General features: G+C 35.9%; 4 non-coding genes across 4 annotated transcripts; 2 read left to right on the top strand and 2 right to left on the bottom strand.

Annotated features, from left to right (window-relative positions):
* Nucleotides 1-2,021: 2,021 nt before the first annotated feature.
* TRNAS-GGA lies at nt 2,022-2,108 on the top strand. Its single transcript has one exon. It is a non-coding gene; the product is annotated as a tRNA-Ser (tRNA).
* A 1,189-nt stretch (nt 2,109-3,297) lies between these two features.
* TRNAT-UGU lies at nt 3,298-3,370 on the bottom strand. The gene has a single exon. It is a non-coding gene; the product is annotated as a tRNA-Thr (tRNA).
* Nucleotides 3,371-5,181: 1,811 nt separating this feature from the next.
* Nucleotides 5,182-5,254, top strand: TRNAF-GAA. Its single transcript has one exon. It is a non-coding gene; the product is annotated as a tRNA-Phe (tRNA).
* Nucleotides 5,255-19,517: 14,263 nt separating this feature from the next.
* Nucleotides 19,518-19,597, bottom strand: TRNAL-UAG. The gene has a single exon. It is a non-coding gene; the product is annotated as a tRNA-Leu (tRNA).
* Nucleotides 19,598-20,143: the final 546 nt, after the last annotated feature.

Genomic DNA, 20,143 nt, shown 5'->3' with positions numbered 1-20,143 from the left:
GGATCGGCTCTATTACATAAGCAGATTCCTAAACTTTGCCCCATATCATGGGATAAGTAAGCAGTTTTTTTTAGTTGTATCGACCAAGTCGCTCACTAATTGATCTTTACGGTGCTTTCTCTATCAATTTGAGAACTTTATCCATAGAGTAGTAGTATAGGCCATACTTTCTTCCTTTTTTGATTCTCGTGAAGTGTCTTTCCTTCCTACAGCTGATAGGGAAAAATCGTTGTTTTTACGACCCCTATGTAGAAAGACCCTTTTGTCTAGTATTTACTAGAAATTTGATTCTTTCTTTTTTTCTTTCTATAGTGGAGATAGTCGCACGTAATGACAGATCACAGCCATATTATTAAAAGCTTGCGGTAAGAAGGGGTTTCGCTCTAGTGCCCGGAAATAATATTCCAAAGCCTTTGTATGCTCTCCATTGCTTGTGTGTATAAGGCCTATGTTATAGAGTATATAACTTCGATCGTAGGGATCGATTTCTAGTCGCGTAGCTTCATAATAATTTTGCAAAGCTTCCGCATAATTTCCTTCGGATTGAGCCAACATCCGTTACGGTCGTTCATTCTATTCAAAAAATCTCCGTTCCAAAACCGTACATGAGGTTTTCATCTCATACGGCTCCTCCCTTCTGTACATAGTACTAAGCGAAATAATCTATAGAATCAAATTAGTCCCGTCTCATTATGGACCGAAAGGGGCTGGTATTTTTCCAAGAAATCTCTAGCCAACCTTCCCGCAAGAGGTTTTTCCTAACACCAATGAATTCTATGAATTCTATTAATGCTAGAGGAAAATCATAGCTCCAAGAATTTCTTTGTTCTCAACGCCTTCTATTTAGAGGAATTAGCCACTTCAACGATCTTTGATGGTTATAGGGGTATCCAAAGTACAAACCTGATGGTTGTTTATTATCCCAACCATTCTTCCCAGCCCTGATATCGATTAGGAAAGGGTTAATTTATAACAAAGTTTTTCTCTTGTTGATTCCTATTTTTAGGTGTAGTGCTTTTCTCCCCTATGTGCTGCCTATTGGTACTAATAGAGTAGGATTGGCCTGTAATCCATAACCTATCCTGTTAGGTGTAACCTTTCGCTCAATACTTAAATCTACAATTGAAGCATCTGAGGCCGCATCAATCGAGGATACACGATAGAAGGAATTGTTAATTAACCTCACCTTCCCAAAGCGTGGGTTTGCTTTACTAATTTTGTTCTCTCTATGCGAACCCCCTCTCCTTATCAGAAGACTGAGGTGTAGGTAGGGCTAAAAAAAACAAAAAAAAAGAGTCAAATCGCACCATCTCTATAATAAGTAAATGCCCTTTTTTCCCCTGAGGTTGTTGGAATTATTCGCAATAAAATATTGGCTACAATTGAGGAGGTCTTATCAATGAAATTTCCATTTACACGGGATCTAGGCATAATTCCCAACCCATTCTATGATAAAATTGTTTTCATTCCTTCACAAAATAACATAAAAACAAACACATTTGATTCTTATAACTAGATCGATCCATATGCTCTAAATCGATAAGAGAGGTATGGATTTTCCGCTCAGCTTTAATTTTTTCCTTTTCTTTCTGTTTGGACAAGAAGATATATTAAATATTTGACTAAGACTGGGTTTGATTCTACTTTCCTATTTCTCAACAACAACTTCGCTCATCAGCTATTTCGTGTTTTCAAAGTTATTAATTGTCTCATACCTTATTTTCGATTTCGATAGTCTGGTGTAGCGTACCTTATGCAAACAGAATTCTAAGGTTTCTTTATTTTATTATGCAATAAGAAGAATTCTTCCATTCTCTTTTTCTTTGGTTTTAGGAAAATCCAAACTAAAACTTTTATAGGGGAAGCAATTCCTAGTAAAAAAATCCTGGATCCTTCCACTTAACTTAGATCAAAAGGAATTTTTCCAATAGAACTATGGAACCCCTGAGCGGTTGTACTTGTACTGCAGGAATAGGAAAACTCGCTATTTACTCAGTTTATTTGCCATAATGAGTTATGTGGGAGAGATGGCCGAGCGGTTCAAGGCGTAGCATTGGAACTGCTATGTAGACTTTTGTTTACCGAGGGTTCGAATCCCTCTCTTTCCGTTTTTCTTAATTCATCAACGTTAAGGAGCACAGTGTATCAAATCAAATAACAATTTATTCCAGCAATAATACCCTTACCCTTATTTAATAGAAATTCTCTATAGCAAATTACTGTGGTATGTAAAAATACACATAGAGAAAAGAACAAAAAAGAAAAAAGGATCCTCGGGTTAATCCATTTTTGCTAGTTGAGTAGGAAAATACGAATTAGGGCCTTAGGTCGATTTAGTTCGGGAAAAGGGGAAGAAAATTCTATGAACCTTTCCTTTTTTCGTTAAGTTCAAGTCTGACGAGAGTAATATTCTACAACTAACAACTCATTTATTTTGAGACCTACCCACTTCCTATCTAGGATTTTATTTACTAGTCCTTTATATTCCAATGTGTCAATCGTCAAATGCTTTGGCAATTTTCCCGGGTCGGATGAAGCAATAGAATTTTGAACCAGACTTTGTGATCTTTGGTTATCTTTCGTAGTAATAATATCTCGAGGTTTGCAACGAAAACTTGGTATATTAACTATACGACCATTAACCAAAATATGTCTATGGTTGACTAATTGGCGGGCCCCAGGAATGGTTGCCGCCATACCCAATCGAAAAAGGATATTATCCAAACGCATTTCAAGTAATTGTAGTAAAACCTGACCTGTGGACCTTTTTGCTTTTCCAGCGATATGTACATATCTAAGTAATTGTCGTTCTGTCAGACCATAATGAAAACGCAATTTCTGTTTTTCTTGAAGACGAATACGATATTGCTCCTTTTTCCCAGAATGGAATTTCTTTTTCAGATTACTTCCGGATTTAGGTGTTTTTCTAGTGAGTCCTGGTAAAGCTCCCAGACGGCGTATTTTTTTTAAACGAGGTCCTCGATAACGGGACATGAAAACTCCTTTTTTATTTTATTGAAATTTCATTTTACACAATTAATTTCATTGTATTTACATTACGGAATACATCGAAATTAAAACTGAATTAAACTAAAGGATAAACAGAGTAAAATCAACTAAAGTACCATAAAAAATAGAATTTCATCAACATCTGGATTTTTTGTATATATATTATTTATTTTATTCTTTTGTATCTAGCAAAATTGTAAGGTAGAAAACAAAAAAGATCCTGGATTCCCCATTTAATCCGAAAAAAAAAAGAGATTCTTGTTCGTAGAACATCGATAACGAAAAAAAAGCCGACTATCGGATTTGAACCGATGACCCTCGCATTACAAATGCGATGCTCTAACCTCTGAGCTAAGTGGGCTTAGATAGCAGAAATAGTGTAACAAATAGAAATAGGTATAGTATAGAAATCCGTAAAATCTGAGATCTTAGTTATTAATCTTAGCTATTAACTAGTTCTCAATTTGAAGTTCTACTTAAAAAAATACTAGAACTTTTTAAAGATAAAGTTAGCTTGATATGCTTAACTAGAGGATATCCTTAAATAAAAGTATAGAATTTATTGAACTTTCTTTTTATTTCTCTAATTCGCAAATCTTTTTTCTAAGAGTTGATTCCAATTTCTATATTGAATTTGATTTCAGATATTTTCAATTTGATATAGCTCGGACGAATAATCTAATACATAGAAAAGAAATATATATATATATTATGAAATATATTAAAGATATAATAATATATATATATTAAAGAAATAATAAGGGGAAAATACGAATTTATTGGTGTTTTCATTCGATCATTATAGACATTTTTTTAGATCTTTTTTTATTTGTTAATAATTTGAGGATTCCTATTTCTCTAAGGAGAACATAAAGTCATAGCAAATAAAATTGCCAATTTTGAGTAGAAAAAAAATGAATATCAAGCGTTATAGTATGATTTTTAATACTCTAAAAAAGTAAGATGAGCGGTGGGGGAGAGAAAATTTTTGGGATATATTGATTCGGATTGAATTGCAAATACAGCAACGATAGAATCAATGCAATTCTGAATTGCAATAAACAAGCGTGGTCTCTCAAATAGAATCGAACTGCTAGATGACGTCGAGTGATGAATTCAACGATTCCAAAAAAACTAAGAGATGGATGAAATTACGCAAGGAATCCAGGTCTCAAAAAAAAAGGAAAATGGGGATATGGCGAAATCGGTAGACGCTACGGACTTGATTGTATTGAGCCTTAGTATGGAAACCTGCTAAGTGTTAACTTCCAAATTCAGAGAAACCCTGGAATTAAAAAAGGGCAATCCTGAGCCAAATCCGTGTTTTGAGAAAACAAGGGGTTCTCGAACTAGAATCCAAAGGAAAAGGATAGGTGCAGAGACTCAATGGAAGCTGTTCTAACGAATCGAGTTAATTTATTTAGGTTGTTTTGGTAGTGGAAATCCTTTTAAATTAGAGAAAGAAGGGATTTTTACATCTAATAAACACGTATAGATACTAACATAGTAAACGATTAATCACAGAATCCAAGTATAACATAGGTTCTTTATTCTTTTTTAGAATGAAATTAGGAAGGATTATGAAATAAAAAATTAATAAATTTTTTAGAATTATTGTGAATCCATTCTAATTGAATCTTGAGTAATCAAATCCTTCAATTCAAAGTACTTGAGATCTTTTAAAAAGTGGATTAATCGGACGAGGACAAAGAGAGAGTCCCATTCTACATGTCAATACTGACAACAATGAAATTTCGAGTAAAAGGAAAATCCGTCGACTTTATAAGTTGTGAGGGTTCAAGTCCCTCTATCCCCAAATCCTTTTTATTCCCCAACTATCCTCTTTTATTCCCTAACTTTTATCCTCTTTTTTTCTTTTTATCAATGGGTTTAAGATTCATTAGCTTTCTCATTCTACTCTTTCACAAAGGAGTGCGAAGAGAACTCAATGGATCTTATCCTATTCATTGAATAGATTTCTTTTTTATTAGAGTATCCGCAAGGACTCTCGGTTATTAACTCTATTTTTAAGTATTATTAAGTAATCCATGCACAATGCATAGGACCACCCCCCCATTTTTCAATTTGGAATTTGAAATACTTTAATTGATTTTTGAGTCCCTTTAATTGACATAGATACAAATACTCTACTAGGATGATGCACAAGAAAAGGTCAGGATAGCTCAGTTGGTAGAGCAGAGGACTGAAAATCCTCGTGTCACCAGTTCAAATCTGGTTCCTGGCAGAGAAAAAAAAGATCTACCGAATAGGTTTTGATAAAAATGCCTCAAGATGGATTAGGATACATATTCGTTAATACTATAAATAAAGTCTGATTTATTCATCTAGGTGGATAAGTCTCTAATATAGAGGCACTTCTTTTTCTTTTTAGAGAAGGGTAAAAATCTCTGGTTCTTTTCTTTATGGTACAGAAGGAGGTGAGATTAGGTTCCCCTTTATTTTTTTTTGCATTTCTTAATTTTGTATTCTGCATATTACGACGAATATTTTTTTATTCTTGCTTATCTTACTTTTCCAATTGTGCTAAGTCATGCGCGCGATACAAAGTTCGTGGTAGAGAACTTCTTTGAGTCATCATATTTTTCTGTTCATATGAGGGAAATTCATATGTGATTTTCCAAATAAGGGAATCCAAATGAAACCCTTTTTTTGCTCAGTCTATCTGGACTACTTTTGTATAATAGGAATTAATTCGAAATAGGTATTCCGTTTCATCTAGGAACAGAACGTAAAAATTTTCCTTTACTTGAATAAAATCTGGAGTTGTGTTGTATAAGTCCGCATGAATTTCTTATCATTCAATGAGTATCTTGTATTTCATAGAAATTGGGGGTTATATAGTCCTTACGTAAGGGCCAGCCTACCCAACTTTCAGGCATTAGGATACGTTTAAGGCGCGGATGATTATCATAAGAGATTCCCACCATATCATAAGATTCGCGTTCTTGAAAATCGGCACTTCTCCAAATCCAGAAGACAGACGGAATTCTAGGATTATCCTTTTGGGCAAAGACTTTTATGCATACTTCTTCTGGGTTATCTATGCCATACTGTATTCTCGTAAGATGATACACGCTAGCTAAAGATCCACCGGGTGCTACATCATAAGCACATTGGGAGCGTAAATAATTGTAACCATATACGTATAAAATGACAGCAATGGAATCCCAATCCCCCGCTTTTATTTGTAAAGTCTCTATTCCTCGGTGATCAAAGCCCAAAGATCTATGAACCACCTTATGTTTGACTAGCCAATTAGATAACCAACCCTGCTGCATTGTCTTGATCTCTCCCTCTTTGTTTTGTATAAATATTTCACATTTCGGATGCAAGTTTCAAAGATTGCCTTGCTTTTTATTTTTCTAGACAAAAGAACCCCCCTCCTAATTCACTAATTTGTAGGAAGGTACTATACTTTTGGATTTGTAAAAATTTTCAGAAGATATATCTAAAGTAGATGGTGATTGATAGAGCAATTCTTGCTCGTAAGTTCCAGTATGAGTACTGCGCCGAACATAAAGCTTGTGACTGGTAGTAAAACATCGGTTTTTATTTTGAGATCGAATTCGATCCTCAACTATTTCTCGCGATATCTTCTTACGAAGTTTTGTTAGGGCATCTATAACCGCCTCCGGTTTAGGTGGGCAACCCGGCAAGTAGACATCCACAGGAATTAACTTATCAACTCCTCGAACAGTACTATAGGAATCCGTACTGAACATTCCCCCTGTAATAGTACAAGCTCCCATAGCAATGACGTATTTTGGTTCAGGCATTTGCTCGTATAACCTCACTAAAGAAGGAGCCATTTTCATTGTTACTGTACCAGCTGTTAAAATTAGGTCCGCTTGCCTAGGACTTGATCTTGGTACCAATCCATAACGATCAAAGTCGAATCGCGAGCCTATTAATGAAGCAAATTCAATGAAACAACAACTGGTACCGTATAGAAGGGGCCATAAACTGGAGAGTCTTGACCAATTTGAAAGATCGTTTGGTGTAGTTGAAATAACAGAATTGGAACTTGTTTGGTCAAGTAAAGGAAACTCAATCAAACTCATAACTGTCTCAATGGAATCTTTTTCTTCTTTTTTTTTTTCTAAATATTCAGTTAAGACCATTCCAAGGCTCCTTTTCGCCATGCATAAACTAAACCAACAACTAGGATAAGCACGAAAATGAAAGCTTCGATAAAAACGGATACACCCAATACGTCGAAACTCATTGCCCAAGGGTAGAGAAAGACGGTTTCCACATCAAAAACAACAAAAACTAGCGCAAACATGTAATAGCGTATTCGGAATTGTAGCCAAGCCCCTCCCATGGGTTCTATACCCGATTCATAACTAGAAAGCTTTTCGGGTCCTTCACTAATCGGGGCTAAAAGCCCTGAAATCCAAAATGCCAAAATCGGAATAAGGCTTGCTATTATTAGAAATGTCCAAAAAATATCATATTCGTGAAGCAGAAACATAATGTACTCCCATTAATGTAGAATAGACGAGACTTAAATTAATCAATTCAATTATGCATTGTCAATTCATCCAGAACTTATCTCTTTTCCTCGGTGAAACAAGAATCTGTTTTGTTCAAACAAAATCGCTTAGTTTAGCCTTTGTTTTCTCTGTGCTGTGTCTTCTTTAAAGATTCATCCAATGGAATCCCAACTCCCCTTCTTTTTTTTCCATTCTATTTAGATATGGTATAGATCTAATTCTTATATAAAAAATACTTTATCCCTTCACTTTATTTTGCTTTCTCTATAATCTTTAGAACCTAATTAACATAAGAGGACTAGTCTATGCAGTAGACTGAGAAGTAATACTATAAAAAAATAAGGAACTCTATTTCAGAACTATGAGACATAATATTCTGTTTTCTTATTTACTCTTTACTTTAATTCTTTCTATTTTTTTTTCTATTTAGGATTTTAAGTAGATCGATTTAGATAATGTATATATAAGCAAAGTAATATACTTAAAACAAAGTATAAATTCGCAAGATGGAGAAAATCATTGCAGTTTTTATAGGGAAGTCTAGAGATACCCTATTTGAAGAAGGGCGGGATTCAAATCAGGGAAGGGCTCTTTTCTTCTATTGATTTGATAGAAATCACTTTTTCGTTTCTTATCTCTATGATTTTTGATGAATGAGCCTGTGGTAATGCTTTTACGCCTATTCTATGTCGCAGGCGCCCGCCCAGTCTATAAACAAGTACTAATGTGAAAATAAAAGCTATACTAAGGAAAACATAGGATATCTATACTAAAATCCAAAAATAGGACATATTAGGGCTATACGGATTCGAACCGTAGACCTTCTCGGTAAAACAGATCAAACAGATTATTATCGAAATGATTCGAACTGTTTCAAAGACCCAACATGCATTTTTTTGCATTGGGCTCTTTCATCAACTGATTTAAAGATCAGTTAGTCCACCATAGTTTTTCTTTACGGAAAGATAATGAGATGGCTCCCTGTGCTCTGATTGATTATTTGTATTATGGTCTATCTAGGAGCAATACCAAAGTGTTTCAAAGGAGGATTACCTTGACTTAGGTCTGCCTCCGGCCTAAATTAAATCAACCTAAGTGAAATGGAGTCTCTATCGTTCCACTGCAAGAGTTAACTATGAGACTTCATACACCTTAAAGTTCATAGAACGAAAAGAAGTTTTTTGGAGGCCCTTATCCTCATTACGCCTAGCATTTAGTGGGCTGGATATTTACCTTATCAACTAGCAAATCCATAAGGGTTCGATTTGATTAGGCACCAGAATGGGGACCTGAATCGGACTGAACTGACTCTTTGTCAGGCTACTGTTCTCCTATTCTGTCGAATCTATGAAGTAAGACATTGATTTTGCAATAAGATCCAAAATATTCATTGCATAATAAGCTCCTTTGAAAAGCATTGGCGCACGTGTAAACGAGTTGCTCTACCGAACTGAGCTATAGCCCTTATCAGAGATATCTTAACATATAGATAATTTATTGTCAAGATGAATATTCTCTAATGCCAGAGGGTATCTCTTTAAATATGTATCTGTTTAGTATATAACATACCAATAAGGAAGCGTTATTGCTTAGAAAAGGGATTCGATATATAATCGATCGAAGTAATGGGTCTTCCTTTGTGATCATAAATTGCCTACTTAACTCAGTGGTTAGAGTATTGCTTTCATACGGCGGGAGTCATTGGTTCAAATCCAATAGTAGGTAGGTAGGTAGAAAAATTACTAGATAGCATTGGGCTTATTTCGCTTCGCTATCTAATAACTTTTTCTACCCCTCTTCCCTTTATCTTTGTATCAACTATAAACCATTGGATTGTCTTCAATTGGATGGGGGAATCCAATTGACAGCCTCGATTCGTATCCTAGCTCGTCTGAGAGCTAGTTTCGCTTCAACCAATTCTTTCGTACCCTCAGCTTTACTCAAGTTATCTTCGGCTATTTTAAGTGCCTGTTGAGCTTCTTCCGGATCAATATCACTACCCAGTTCCGCATCATTTCCTAAAATAATGATCTCATTATTAACTATTCTCGCAAAACCGCTCCACAGAACCGCCGTTAACCATTGGTCATTGAGGAGGCGTATTCTCAAAGGACCCATATCTACTGCTGTGTTAATGGGGGCATGGTTTGGTAATACCCCAATTTGACCACTATTAGTGGATAAAATGATTTCTTTCACTTCACAATCCCAAATAATTCGCTTAGGAGTCAGTACATAAAGATTTAATTTCATTTCTTCGATTTGTTCTCCTCTTCTAAGGTTATAGCTTTCGTGCTAGCTTCATCGATGTTACCCACCAAATAAAAAGCCTGCTCGGGTAGGCCATCTAATTCTCCGGAAAGGATTAGTTGAAATCCCCTAATTGTTTCTGCAAGACCAACATACTTTCCTGCAGAACCAGTAAAAACTTCTGCTACAAAGAACGGTTGTGATAAGAAACGCTCAATTTTTCGCGCTCTTGCTACAGTTAAACGATCCTCCTCCGATAATTCATCCAATCCAAGAATTGCGATAATGTCCTGAAGTTCCTTGTAACGTTGTAAAGTTTCCTTAACACTTTGCGCAGTTTCATAATGTTCGTTGCCAACGATCCGAGGCTGTAACATAGTTGAGGTTGAATCTAAAGGATCTACTGCTGGATAAATACCCTTGGAAGCTAATCCTCTGGAAAGTACGGTAGTAGCATCCAAATGGGCAAATGTTGTGGCAGGAGCAGGGTCAGTCAAATCGTCCGCAGGTACATAAACCGCTTGGATCGAAGTTATAGATCCCTTTTTAGTAGAAGCAATTCTTTCTTGCAAAGAACCCATTTCTGTACTAAGAGTAGGTTGATAACCCACCGCGGAGGGCATTCTCCCTAATAAAGCGGATACCTCCGATCCTGCTTGAACAAAACGAAAGATATTATCGATGAATAAAAGCACGTCTTGCTTATTAACATCTCGGAAATATTCCGCCATAGTTAGGGCAGTTAAACTAACTCTCATACGAGCTCCCGGTGGTTCATTCATTTGGCCATAGACTAGAGCTACCTTTGATTCCTCAATATTTTTTTCATTAATTACTCCGGATTCCCTCATTTCCATATAAAGATCATTTCCTTCACGAGTCCGTTCCCCTACTCCACCAAATACGGATACGCCCCCATGAGCTTTAGCAATGTTGTTGATTAATTCCATGATGAGTACTGTTTTACCTACTCCAGCCCCCCCAAATAGTCCTATTTTTCCTCCACGTCGATAAGGAGCTAAAAGATCGACGACCTTAATACCTGTTTCAAAGATGGATAATTTCGTATCTAACTCGATAAAGGCAGGCGCAGATCTATGAATAGGGAACGTTGCACTACTATCTACAGGACCCAAATTGTCAACAGGCTCCCCAAGAACGTTGAAAATTCGCCCGAGAGTAGCTCCGCCGACCGGAACACTGAGAGGAGCTCCTGTGTCAATCACTTCCATTCCTCTCATCAACCCATCTGTAGCACTCATAGCTACAGCTCTAACTCGATTATTTCCTAATAATTGTTGTACCTCACAAGTCACATTAATTTGCTTATCGGCAGTGTCTCTACTCTGGACTACCAAAGCGTTATAAATATAAGGTAACTTACCGGGGGGAAAAGTGACGTCCAGCACGGGTCCAATAATTTGATCGATACGGCCTGTACTTTTTTCTTCAATTGGGGAAACCCCGGGACGAGAAGTAGTAGGATTGGTTCTCATAATTATCACATAATAAAAAAAAAAGGAATTTGTCGAAATTTTTATTTTTTTCTTGTTGAATAATACCAAATCCAAAAAAATATCCAAAAATCCAAAAGTAAAAAGGAAATCAATTAGTTAATTCAATAAGAGAAAAAAGGGGAACAGGACTTGATTTCATTGCCCAAGCGAATCCCTTTCAACCCTTTACTCATGGAATGAGGCCGTTGGAAAGTTCAATCAATCTTTTTTTCATAAGATAGATTTTTCCTTTTGTGGAGGATCTGTGCCTACTCTACTTTCCTATCTAGGACTTCGCTATACAAAATATATACTACTGTGAAGCATAGATTGCTGTCAACAGAAAATTTTCTTAGTATTTAGTTAGGTATTTCTTTTCAAAATAAGAAAGGGGCCCTTTAATAATTTGTAAAAAAAAAGGTTAAGGATTGATTTGGGTTGCGCTATATCTATCAAAGAGTATACAATAATGATGGATTTGTTAAATCAAATCCTTGGTTTAATAACGAACGGTGTTAACTTACCATAACAACAACTCAATTCCTATCGAATTCCTATAGTGAAATTCCTATAGGATAGAACATACACAGGGTATACGCATTATATATGAATGAAAAATATTAATTAACTTAAGCATGCCCTCAATTTTCTGTAATGAGTTGCTATTAATTGAATATCTCTTTTTTTTTATGAGATTTTTGCTAAAGTTTCATTTACGCCTAATTCACATCGAGTAGACCTTGTTATTGTGAGAATTCTTAATTCAAGAGTTGTAAGGAGGGACTTATGTCACCACAAACAGAAACTAAAGCAAGTGTTGGATTTAAAGCTGGTGTTAAAGATTATAGATTGACTTACTACACCCCGGAGTATGAAACCAAGGATACTGATATCTTGGCAGCATTCCGAGTATCTCCTCAACCTGGGGTTCCGCCCGAAGAAGCAGGGGCTGCAGTAGCTGCCGAATCTTCTACTGGTACATGGACAACTGTTTGGACTGATGGACTTACTAGTCTTGATCGTTACAAAGGACGATGCTATCACATCGAGCCTGTTCCTGGGGAAGACAGTCAATGGATCTGTTATGTAGCTTATCCATTAGATCTATTTGAAGAGGGTTCCGTTACTAACATGTTTACTTCCATTGTAGGTAACGTATTTGGTTTCAAAGCCCTACGTGCTCTACGTCTGGAGGATCTACGAATTCCCCCTACTTATTCAAAAACTTTCCAAGGCCCGCCTCACGGTATCCAAGTGGAAAGAGATAAGTTGAACAAGTATGGTCGTCCTTTATTGGGATGTACTATTAAGCCAAAATTGGGATTATCTGCAAAAAATTACGGTAGAGCGTGTTATGAGTGTCTACGTGGTGGACTTGATTTTACCAAAGATGATGAAAACGTAAACTCACAACCATTTATGCGCTGGAGAGATCGTTTTGTCTTTTGTGCCGAAGCTATTTATAAATCACAGGCGGAAACCGGTGAAATCAAGGGGCATTACTTGAATGCAACTGCGGGTACATGTGAAGAAATGATGAAGAGAGCTGTTTTTGCGAGAGAATTAGGTGTTCCTATTGTAATGCATGACTACTTAACTGGGGGATTCACCGCAAATACTACTTTGGCTCATTATTGCCGCGACAATGGCTTACTTCTTCACATTCACCGTGCAATGCATGCAGTTATTGATAGACAGAAAAATCATGGTATGCATTTCCGTGTATTAGCTAAAGCATTGCGTATGTCTGGGGGAGATCATATCCACGCCGGTACAGTAGTAGGTAAGTTAGAAGGGGAACGCGAAATCACTTTAGGTTTTGTTGATTTATTGCGCGACGATTTTATTGAAAAAGATCGTGCTCGCTGTATCTTTTTCACTCAGGACTGGGTATCCATGCCAGGTGTTATACCAGTAGCTTCAGGTGGTATTCATGTTTGGCATATGCCAGCTCTGACCGAAATCTTTGGGGATGATTCTGTATTACAATTTGGTGGAGGAACTTTAGGACATCCTTGGGGAAATGCACCTGGTGCAGCAGCTAATCGAGTGGCTTTAGAAGCCTGTGTACAAGCTCGTAACGAAGGGCGCGATCTTGCTCGTGAAGGTAATGAAATTATCCGAGCAGCTTGCAAATGGAGTCCTGAACTAGCCGCAGCTTGTGAAGTATGGAAGGCGATCAAATTCGAGTTCGCGCCGGTAGATACTATCGATTAGTAGATAAAACTAAATATGAAGAAGGTCTAAATAAAAAGAAACAAAATAAAAAGAGAAAAAATAAGTTACGAAATGCAGTAATTCTTCTTTATTCTTCTAATTGACTGCAATTAAACTCGGCTCAATCTTTTTTTTTCTAAAAAAAAAGATTGAGCCGAATAAAAATGGATCATGATACGATCATGAGACTTCACAAATCGAGATTCGCCTATTCTATATATCTAGAATATATAAAGGTATAATAAATAAATACAAATCAAATATACTATTATCATATGATAATAGAATCAAATACGCAGTATTTACAGAAAAAAAGTCTTCTATAAAATTTTTTTTTTTTTGCAAACTAAAAAATACAATAGTCAATATTACTCATAATAGATATACTTAATTATATCATAAGAATCTTAAGACATTTTTCGAATAGATAGAAATAGTTAATTTGAATTGAGACACCTATTCTATGACGGATTTAAACTTACCTTCGATTTTCGTGCCTTTAGTAGGCTTAGTATTTCCGGCAATTGCAATGGCTTCTTTATTTCTTTATGTGCAGAAAAATAAGATTGTCTAGTATTTTTTTAGTGTAAGTAAGTGTAAGTAATAGAATATGGTAGGGTATGTGGCTCTTTCTACACACAAATGAAAAACGGCTATGGATGCGGATATAGGCTACAAGCATAAATGCATGAATATGCGGAGCCGGGTATAGCTATTTTTATTTTAATTGAATCAACGAATATTTTTTGAATAGAAAGTCAGTGTATCTAACCTATTATTTCACAAGAGTACTCGTTGCTGAAGGCGATTTCAGAATCAAAAAAAGTAAAGTCAAAATCATTTAGCTTATTCTCTCAATTTCAATCGACTGCTGCTGGATTTAGTATATCTAATATGAATTGGCGATCAGAACACATATGGGTAGAACTTCTAAAAGGTTCTCGAAAAAGGGGTAATTTTTTCTGGGCCTCTATTCTTTTTCTAGGTTCACTAGGATTCTTATCAGTTGGGGTTTCCAGTTATCTTGGTAAGAATATGATATCTATACTTCCATCTCAACAAATTCTTTTTTTTCCGCAGGGAGTCGTGATGTCTTTCTACGGAATCGCGGGCTTATTCATTAGCTCCTACTTGTGGTGTGCTATTTTGTGGAATGTAGGTAGTGGTTATGACCGATTCGATAGAAAAGAGGGAATCGTGTGCATTTTTCGTTGGGGATTCCCTGGAATAAAACGTCGCGTCTTCCTTCGATTCCTTATGCGGGATATCCAATCAATTAGAATTCAGGTTAAAGAGGGTTTTTATCCTCGTCGTATCCTTTATATGGAAATCCGGGGCCAGGGGGTCATTCCCTTGACTCGTACTGATGATAAGTTTTTTACTCCACGAGAAATTGAACAAAAAGCTGCCGAATTGGCCTATTTCTTGCGCGTACCAATTGAAGTATTTTGAATATCCATTGTATTTTTTGGAACTGAATAGAATGAAGAAGAATTGGAAGAAGAAAAGTTTTCTCAACATGGGGAGGAAGTCCCTCCGAAATTTGATTTGTTATTGTATTGTAAGGGGCTTTTTTAGTATTTATCTAAAGGAAGGAACAAACGAGGATAAGATAAAATTTCTTTAAATTTATTTTGCCCAAGTGGGATATATGGCATACTATTCTTTCCATTTTCATCTTTTTTTCTATTCCACTCCATCTAGATATAAGAAAGAACCCAATGCAATGAAATTCCACTAATATACAATACAAAAAAGAAGAATAGATACAGGGTCTCAAACCTTGCTATAGAGTTTTTGCTTCAAAGAAAAAAAAATATCATCATAGAGTCAGCGAATGAAGCGGATTCATTAACAACTCAATTTATAGATCAAAAATGAAAAAAAAGAAAGCATTGCCTTCTTTACTATATCTTGTATTTATCGTACTTTTGCCCTGGGGGGCCTCTTTCTCAGTTAACAAATGTCTGGAACTTTGGATTAAGAATTGGTGGAATACCAGACAATCTGAAACTCTCTTAACTGATATTCAAGAGAAAAGGATTCTAGAAAGATTCATAGAATTAGAAGAACTTTCTCTCTTGGACGAGATGATAAAAGAGAAACCAAAGACACATGTACAAAAACCTCCTATAGGAATACACAAGGAAATAATACAATGGGTCAAAATAGATAATGAAGATCATCTCCATATCATTTTGCATTTCTCGACAAATATAATCTGTTTGGCTATTCTAAGTAGTTCTTTTTTTTTTTGGTAAAGAGGAACTTGTCATTTGGAATTCTTGGGTTCAGGAATTCTTCCATAACTTAAATGACTCAATAAAAGCTTTTTTTATCCTTTTGGTTACTGATTTTTTTGTTGGATTTCACTCCACCCGGGGTTGGGAACTAGTCATTCGTTGGGTCTACAACGATCTTGGATGGGCTCCTAACGAGCTAATTTTTACTATTTTTGTTTGTAGTTTTCCAGTAATTCTAGATACATGTTTGAAATTTTGGGTCTTTTTTTGTTTAAACCGTCTATCCCCTTCGCTTGTAGTCATTTATCATTCAATTAGTGAAGCATAAATTCATTTGATCTCCTGATATTAATCAAATTAGCATCTTTCTTTCTTTAGAAAAAGGCCCCTTTCCATTTTAGCAAAATTCTTTCTATTTCTACCTGCTTAAAGGTATTCATCATTCCGGTACAACTGTTGCAGTAGAATGACAACAGACTCGTGTATAGGGAACTAGATTAGCTTAGCTACCTATCTAATTTATTGTAGAAATTCTGGGATCTGCGATTGGACATGGAAAATAGAAATACTTTTTCTTGGGTAAAGGAACAGATGACTCGATCGATTTCTGTATCGATCATGATATACGTAATAACTCGGACATCTATTTCAAATGCATATCCCATTTTTGCGCAGCAGGGTTATGAAAACCCACGAGAAGCAACTGGACGAATTGTATGCGCCAATTGCCATTTAGCTAGCAAGCCCGTGGATATTGAAGTTCCCCAAGCTGTGCTTCCCGATACTGTATTTGAAGCAGTTCTCCGAATTCCTTATGATATGCAACTGAAACAAGTTCTTGCTAATGGGAAAAAGGGAGGGTTAAATGTGGGTGTTGTTCTTATTTTGCCCGAGGGATTCGAATTAGCGCCGCCCGACCGTATTTCCCCTGAGTTGAAAGAAAAGATAGGAAATCTCTCTTTTCAGAGTTATCGTCCCGATAAAAAAAATATTCTTGTGATAGGCCCTGTTCCCGGTAAGAAATATAGTGAAATTGTCTTTCCCATTCTTTCCCCTGATCCTGCTACGAAGAAAGATGCTCATTTCTTAAAATATCCCATATATGTAGGGGGAAACCGAGGAAGAGGGCAGATCTATCCTGATGGTAGCAAGAGTAACAATACGGTCTATAATGCTACGTCAACAGGTATAGTAAAAAAAATACTACGTAAAGAAAAAGGGGGGTATGAAATATCCATAGTGGATGCATCGGATGGACGCCAATTGATTGATATTATACCTCCCGGGCCAGAACTTCTTGTTTCAGAGGGGGAATCCATCAAGCTTGATCAACCATTAACAAGTAATCCCAATGTGGGAGGATTTGGTCAGGGGGATGCAGAAATAGTGCTTCAGGATCCATTACGCGTCCAAGGCCTTTTGTTCTTCTTCGCATCCGTTATTTTGGCACAAGTTTTTTTGGTTCTCAAAAAGAAACAGTTTGAAAAGGTTCAATTGTACGAAATGAATTTCTAGGTCCCGGGATTTCTTACCATCAACTTGGTAAAAAGCCGGGATTTATTGGCAATTGTTAGAATTATCTATGATCTATTTTGGAAATCCTTTTTTTGTTTAGAGTTCTGGGTATGGGCTTGTACGGTTCCAACGAACCGGGATTAGATTTGGAAAGATTAATTAATCAATCATACCCTGCAACCTTGGAAATACTTTTATATTTTGGCTTCCTTATTGCTTATGCTGTCAAATTGCCGATTATACCCCTCCATACGTGGTTACCAGATACCCATGGGGAAGCACATTATAGTACGTGTATGCTTTTAGCGGGAATCCTATTAAAGATGGGAGCATATGGGTTGATTCGTATCAACATGGAATTGTTACCTCATGCTCATTATCTATTTTCGCCCTGGTTGGTAATAATAGGAGCGATCCAAATAATCTATGCAGCCTCAACTTCTCTTGGTCAACGAAATTTCAAAAAAAGAATAGCCTATTCCTCTGTATCTCACATGGGTTTCATAATTATAGGAATTGGTTCCATAACCAACATTGGACTCAATGGAGCTATTTTACAAATATTATCCCACGGATTTATTGGCGCTACACTTTTTTTCTTGGCAGGAACGGCTTGTGATAGAATGCGTCTTGTTTATCTCGAAGAACTGGGGGGGATATCTATTCTAATACCGAAATTTTTTACCATGTTTAGTAGCTTTTCAATGGCTTCTCTTGCATTACCAGGAATGAGCGGTTTTGTCGCAGAATTATTAGTATTTTTTGGACTAATTACTAGTCCAAAATTTCTGTTAATGCCAAAAACGCTAATTACTTTTGTAATGGCAATTGGAATGATATTAACTCCTATTTATTTATTATCTATGTTACGCCAGATGTTCTATGGATACAAACTATTTAATGTTCCAAACGCAAATTTTATGGATTCTGGACCACGAGAACTCTTTCTTTTAATCTGTATCTTTTTACCAGTAATAGGAATTGGTATTTATCCAGATTTTGTTCTCTCCCTATCCGTTGACAGGGTGGAGGCTCTCTTATCCAATTATTACCCTAAATAGGTTTTTTTAACTAGCCCGCTCTATTAATGGAGAAAAAAAAATAAAAAAGTCTAATTAGATCTATCTCGCATTTTTGAGAACCCTTTGAGAAGGCGCTCAAGGGGTTCTCAAATAAAACGAAAAAGTAAAAACCTTAATGAAATGAAGGTTTTATTTTATGTAATCAATTAGGTGTTAATGTAAACGAACCATAACTATGTAAACCTATTCCTAATAGATTGATACCGAAATAGCAGATCCAAATTATAAGGAATCCTATCGAAGCTACAAGTGCGGAATTCGTACCCTTCCAATTTTGATTTGTTCTACTATGTAAATAAATTGCGAATATGGTCCAAGTAATAAAAGCCCAAGTTTCTTTAGGATCCCAATTCCAATAGGATCCCCACGCCTCATTGGCCCATACTGCTCCACAAAGAATACCTATGGTTAAAAGGGTAAATCCTAGGCTAATCACACGATAACTCCAAGAATCCAAACGCTCAGTTAATTGATATTTGTAATAATTTGGAAATGAAGGAACAGAGGCGCTTTTAAAATAACTTCTTTTTGCATAGAAATATTCCATCTTACTAAATAAAAATGTTTTTTTTAAAACATTTTTATTCTTTTTAGAAAAAAAATTGAAATTATTTCGAAATCTAATGATTAGAATAGCGGCAGATAATAAAGATCCACACAAAAGAGTTGCATAGCTTAGTAACATCATACTGACATGCATCATTAACCACTGAGATTGTAGAGCGGGTACTAGTATTGTGGATTGATGCATTTCAGTTAAAAGACCTGACGTGGCAAAGCCTTGCGTTAAAATAGTACTTGGCGTAGTTATTGTGCTTAAATCATTTTTAGAGTTCTGTACCTTAGGAATCGTATGAAGAATATACAGAGCCCAGGAAAGGAAGATCAATGACTCATATAAATTACTTAATGGAAAATGTCCCGAAGAAAGCCAACGAGAAACTAGGAATCCTGTTATAGAGAAAAAAGTAGCTATCATTCCTTTTTCTGACGAATCGCGTAATCCCCCAAGTTCACGAACTAATAAGGCTCTCAAATGAATCGTAATCACAATTGAAATGGTTGAGAAAGAAATATGAGTTAGTATATGTTCTAAAGTTGCAAATAGCATAAGGGGAAGGTCCCATTACAAAATTGTAAATTTCGAATTGAATCCATTTTATAATCTATTGTATTCTTTTTCGAGAATGCCGCCACTCGGATTCGAACCGAGATGCTTGAGCACTGCTTCCTAAGAGCAGCGTGTCTACCAATTTCACCATGGCGGCTAACTTCAAATAATAGGTAACTTAAAAGAATAATAGTTATTATCTCACGAACCGTCCAGATTGGGAAAGTCCATAAAATTTAGGAACATTAGAGTCTTCATTTAAATAGACTTCGTTTGGTAGTATCATTGCGATTTTTTTTACAATAAACTCTTGCTTTGCCTAATAGAAACACTGCTTGAAAGAGTTGGAACTCCTTTTTTCTAAGTTGGAATATAGAAGAAATTTTTTTTTAATTAGTTTCTCGTTTCCATTTTTTAAATTCTTTTGATACAATGGAGAAAATCCAAAAACTCTTTTCTATTTATGCATTTTAATTTCATGATTAAATAGAAACCCTTTTTTATTTTAGACAAATTTATAGAATGAAAGCTTTTATGCTCTTATTAATAGGATTTACCAACCTTAAAGCAATGATTTTGGATAAGATAGGTGGAAGTTTTAAATCCTATTGCAAGAATACTTCACTTTTCATAAAAGAATTCTCATATTTTATTATGAGAATTCTTTTATGAAAAGTTCATTGATAGGAAAAGAATACTTAGC

The sequence above is a fragment of the Brachypodium distachyon genome, chromosome 2 (genome assembly GCF_000005505.3).
Source record: "Brachypodium distachyon strain Bd21 chromosome 2, Brachypodium_distachyon_v3.0, whole genome shotgun sequence".
Taxonomy (NCBI): domain Eukaryota; kingdom Viridiplantae; phylum Streptophyta; class Magnoliopsida; order Poales; family Poaceae; genus Brachypodium; species Brachypodium distachyon.
This window is presented reverse-complemented; position numbering and strand designations above follow the sequence as displayed.